The following is a 6,000-nucleotide window of genomic DNA, read 5'->3' as shown; positions in this document are numbered from 1 at the left end:
AAAAAAGGTTCGTCGTAAAGGGTTACGTCGATGTAAGTTTTTGACACTGATCTAGATGACTCTAAGTCTCAATCTGGATACATATTGAAAGTGGGAGCTATTAGCTAGAGTAGCTCCGTGCAGAGCATTGTAGACATAGAATTTGCAAAATACTTAAAAATCTGAATGTGACAGACCCGTTGACTAAAATTATCTCACAAGCAAAACATGATCACACCTTAGTACTCTTTGGGTGTTAATCACATAGCGATGTGAACTAGATTACTGACTCTAGTAAACCCTTTGGGTGTTGGTCACATATCGATGTGAACTATGGGTGTTAACCACATAAAGATGTGAACTATTGATGTTAAATCACATGGCGGTGTGAACTAGATTATTGACTCTAGTGCAAGTGGGAGACTGAAGGAAATATGCCCTAGAGGCAATAATAAAGTTATTATTTATTTCCTTATATCGTGATAAATGTTTATTATTCATGCTAGAATTGTATTAACCGGAAACATGATACATGTCTGAATACATAGACAAACAGAGTGTCACTAGTATGCCTCTACTTGACTAGCTCATTGATCAAAGATAGTTATGTTTCCTAGCCATAGACATGAGTTGTCATTTGGTTAACGGGATCACATCATTAGGAGAATGATGTGATTGACTTGACCCATTCCGTTAGCTTAGCACTCGATCGTTTAGTATGTTGCTATTGCTTTCTTCATGACTTATACATGTTCCTATGACTATGAGATTATGCAACTCCCGTTTACCGGAGGAACACTTTGTGTGCTACCAAACGTCACAACGTAACTGGGTGATTATAAAGGTGCTCTACAGGTGTCTCCGAAGGTACTTGTTGGGTTGGCGTATTTCGAGATTAGGATTTGTCACTCCGATTGTCGGAGAGGTATCTCTGGGCCCACTCGGTAATGCACATCACTATAAGCCTTGCAAGCATTGCAACTAATGAGTTAGTTGTGGGATGATGTATTACAGAACGAGTAAACAGACTTGCCAGTAACGAGATTGAACTAGGTATTGAGATACCGACGATCGAATCTCGGACAAGTAACATACCGATGACAAAGGGAACAACGTATGTTGTTATGCGGTTTGACCGATAAAGATCTTCGTAGAATATGTGGGAGCCAATATGAGCATCCAGGTTCCGCTATTGGTTATTGACCGGAGACGTGTCTCGGTCATGTCTACATTGTTCTCGAACCCGTAGGGTCCGCACGCTTAAAGTTCGATGACGGTTATATTATGAGTTTATGTGATTTGATGTACCAAAGGTAGTTCGGAGTCCCGGATGAGATCGGGGACATGACGAGGAGTCTCGAAATGGTCGAGACGTAAAGATCGATATATTGGACGACTATATTCGGACATCGGAAAGGTTCCGAGTGATTCGGGTATTTTTCGGAGTACCGGAGAGTTACGGGAATTCGCCGGGGAGTATATGGGCCTTATTGGGCTTTAGGGGAAAGAGAGAGGAGAGGCTGCACGCCACCCAAGGCCTAGTCCGAATTGGACTAGGGGGAGGGGCTGCGCCCCCTCCTTCCTTCTCTTCTCTTTCCCCTTTCATTGACTCCTACTCCTACTACTTGGAACCGGGGGGGGGGGGGAATCCTACTCCCGGTGGGAGTAGGACTCCTCCAAGGGCGCGCCATAGAGAGGGCCGGCCCTCCCCTCCTCCACTCCTTTATATACGGGGGCAAGGGGGCACCCCAAGGACACAACAATTGATCGTTGGATCTCTTAGCCGTGTGCGGTGCCCCCTCCACCATAATCCACCTCGGTCATATCGTAGCGGTGCTTAGGCGAAGCCCTGCGTCGGTAGAACATCATCATCGTCACCACGCCATCGTGGTGACGGGACTCTCCCTCAAAGCTCGGCTGGATCGGAGTTCGAGGGACGTCATCGAGTTGAACGTGTGCGTTCGGTACTTGATCGGTTGGATCGTGAAGACGTACGACTACATCAACCGCGTTGTGCTTCCGCTTCCGCTTTCGGTCTACGAGGGTACGTGGACACACTCTCCCCTTTCGTTGCTATGCATCACCATGATCTTGCGTGTTCGTAGGAATTTTTTTGAAATTACTACGTTCCCCAACATCTGCAACATTCAGATCCGTATGTATCTTGCAAATCTCTATGTCTCCCTCCTGGACTTGATCCCGGATGGAATTGAAGCGTCTCTTGATGTGCTTGGTTCTCTTGTGAAATCTGGATTCCTTTGACAAGGCAATTGCACCAGTATTGTCACAAAAGATTTTCATTGGACCCGATGCACTAGGTATGACACCTAGATCGGATATGAACTCCTACATCCAGACTCCTTCATTTGCTGCTTCCGAAGCAGCTATGTACTCCGCTTCACACGTAGATCCCACCACGACGCTTTGTTTAAAACTGCACCAACTGACAGCTCCACCGTTTAATATAAACATGTATCCGGTTTGCAATTTAGAATCGTCCGGATCAGTGTCAAAGCTTGCATCGACGTAACCATTTACGACGAGCTCTTTGTCACCTCCATAAACGAGAAACATATCCTTAGTCCTTTTCAGGTATTTCAGGATGTTCTTGACCGTTGTCCAGTGATCCACTCCTGGATTACTTTGGTACCTCCCTGCTAAACTAATAGGAAGGCACACATCAGGTCTGGTACACAACATTGCATACATGATAGATCCTATGGCTGAAGCATAGGGAACACTTTTCATTTTCTCTCTATCTTCTGCAGTGGTCGGGCATTGAGTCTGACTCAACTTCACACCTTGTAACACAGGCAAGAACCCTTTCTTTTCTTGATCCATTTTGAACTTTTTCAAAACTTTATCAAGGTATGTGCTTTGTGAAAGTCCAATTAAGCGTCTTGATCTATCTCTATAGATCTTGATGCCCAATATATAAGCAGCTTCACCGAGGTCTTTCATTGAAAAAATCTTATTCAAGTATCCTTTTATGCTATCCAGAAATTCTATATCATTTCCAATCAACAGTATGTCATCCACATATAATATTAGAAATGCTATAGAGCTCCCACTCACTTTCTTGTAAATACAGGCTTCTCCAAAAATCTGTATAAAACCATATGCTTTGATCACACTATCAAAACGTTTATTCCAACTCCGAGAGGCTTGCTCCAGTCCATAGATGGATCGCTGGAGCTTGCACACTTTGTTAGCACCCTTTGGATCGACAAAACCTTCTGGTTGCATCATATACAACTCTTCTTCCAGAAATCCATTCAGGAATGCAGTTTTGACATCCATTTGCCAAATTTCATAATCATAAAATGCGGCAATTGCTAACATGATTCGGACAGACTTAAGCATCGCTACGGGTGAGAAAGTCTCATCGTAGTCAACCCCTCGAACTTGTCAAAAACCTTCCGCAATAAGTCGAGCTTTGTAGACAGTAACATTACCGTCAGCGTTAGTCTTCTTCTTGAAGATCCATTTATTCTCTATGGCTTGCCGATCATCGGGCAAGTCAACAAAGTCCACACTTTGTTCTCATACATGGATCCCATCTCATATTTCATGGCTTCAAGCCATTTTGCGAATCTGGGCTCACCATCGCTTCTTCATAGTTCGTAGTTTCGCCATGGTCAAGTAACATGACTCCCAGAATAGGATTACCGTACCACTCTGGTGCGGATCTTACTCTGGTTGACCTACGAGGTTTGGTAGTAACTTGATCTGAAGATTCATGATCAATATCATTAGCTTCCTCACTAATTGGTGTAGGTGTCACAGGAACCGGTTTCTGTGATGAACTACTTTCCAATAAGGGAGTAAGTACAGTTACCTCATCAAGTTCTACTTTCCTCCCACTCACTTCTTTAGAGAGAAACTACCTCTCTAGAAAGGATCCATTCTTAGCAACAAATTTCTTGCCTTCGGATCTGTGATAGAAGGTGTACCCAACAGTTTCCTTTGGGTATCCTATGAAGACACATTTCTCCGATTTGGGTTCGAGCTTATCAGGTTGAAGTTTTTTCACATAAGCATCGCAGCCCCAAACTTTAAGAAACGACAACTTTGGTTTCTTACCAAACCACAGTTCATAAGGCGTCGTCTCAACGGATTTTGATGGTGCCCTATTTAACGTGAATGCAGCCGTCTCTAAAGCATAACCCCAAAATGATAGCAGTAAATCAGTAAGAGACATCATAGATCGCACCATATCTAGTAAAGTACGATTACGACGTTCGGACACACCATTACGCCATGGTGTTCCGGGTGGCGTGAGTTGCGAAACTATTCCGCATTGTTTCAAATGTAGATCAAACTCGTAACTCAAATATTCTCCTCCACGATCAGATCGTAGAAACTTTATTTTCTTGGTACGATGATTTTCCACTTCACTCTGAAATTCTTTGAACTTTTCAAATGTTTCAGACTTATGTTTCATTAAGTAGATATACCCATATCTGCTCAAATCATCTATGAAGGTGAGAAAATAACGGTACCCGCCGTGAGCCTCAATATTCATTGGACCACATACATCAGTATGTATGATTTCCAACAAATCTGTTGCTCGCTCCATTCTTCCGGAGAACGGCGTTTTAGTCATCTTGCCCATGAGGCATGGTTCGCAAGTACCAAGTGATTCATAATCAAGTGATTCCAGAAGTCCATCAGTATGGAGTTTCTTCATGCGTTTTAAACCAATATGACCCAAACGGCAGTGCCACAAATAAGTTGCACTATCATTATCAACTCTGCATCTTTTTGCTTCAACATTATGAATATGTGTATTACTACTATCGAGATTCAACACAAATATACCACTCTTCAAGGGTGCATGACCATAAAAGATATTACTCATATAAATAGAACAACCACTATTCTCAGACTTAAATGAATAACCGTCTCGCATCAAACAAGATCCAGATATAATGTTCATGCTTAACGCTGGCACCAAATAACAATTATTCAGGTCTAAAATTAATCCCGAAGGTAGATGTAGAGGTAGCGTGCCGACGGCGATCACATCGACTTTGGAACCATTTCCCACGCGCATCGTCACCTCGTCCTTAGCCAATCTTCGCTCAATCCGTAGTCCCTATTTCGAGTTGCAAATATTAGCAACAGAACCACTATCAAATACCCAGGTGCTACTGCGAGCTTTAGTAAGGTACACAGCAATAACATGTATATCACATATACCTTTGTTCACCTTTCCATCCTTCTTATCCGCCAAATACTTGGGGCAGTTCCGCTTCCAGTGACTAGTCTGTTTGCAGTAGAAGCACTCAGTCTCAGGCTTAGGTCCAGACTTAGGTTTCTTCTCTTGAGAAGCAACTTGTTTGTCGTTCTTCTTCAAGTTCCCCTTCTTTTTCCCTTTACCCTTTTTCTTGAAACTGGTGGTCTTGTTGACCATCAACACTTGATGCTCCTTCTTGATTTCTACCTCCGCAGCCTTTAGCATTGCGAAGAGCTCGGGAATTGTCTTATCCATCCCTTGCATATTATAGTTCATCACGAAGCTCTTGTAGCTTGCTGGCAGTGATTGAAGAATTCTGTCAATGACACTATCATCCGGAAGATTAACTCCCAGTTGAATCAAGTGATTATTATACCCAGACATTTTGAGTGTATGTTCACTGACAGAACTATTCTCCTCCATTTTGCAGCTGTAGAATTTATTGGAGACTTCATATCTCTCAATCCGGGCATTTGCTTGAAATATTAACTTCAACTCCTGGAACATCTCATATGCTCCATGACGTTCAAAACGTCGTTGAAGTCTTGGTTCTAAGCCGTAAAGCATGGCACACTGAATTATCGAGTAGTCATCAGCTTTGCTCTGCCAGACGTTCTTAACGTCATCAGTAGCATCTGCAGCAGGCCTGGCACCCAGCGGTGCTTCCAGGACGTAATTCTTCTGTGCAGCAATGAGGATAATCCTCAAGTTACGGACCCAGTCCGTGTAATTGCTACCATCATCTTTCAACTTTGCTTTCTCAAGGAACGCATTAAAATTCA

Source organism: Triticum aestivum, chromosome 2D (genome assembly GCF_018294505.1).
Source record: "Triticum aestivum cultivar Chinese Spring chromosome 2D, IWGSC CS RefSeq v2.1, whole genome shotgun sequence".
NCBI classification, from domain to species: domain Eukaryota; kingdom Viridiplantae; phylum Streptophyta; class Magnoliopsida; order Poales; family Poaceae; genus Triticum; species Triticum aestivum.
The sequence above is the reverse complement of the archived record's forward strand: the minus strand, read 5'-3'. Positions refer to the sequence as shown.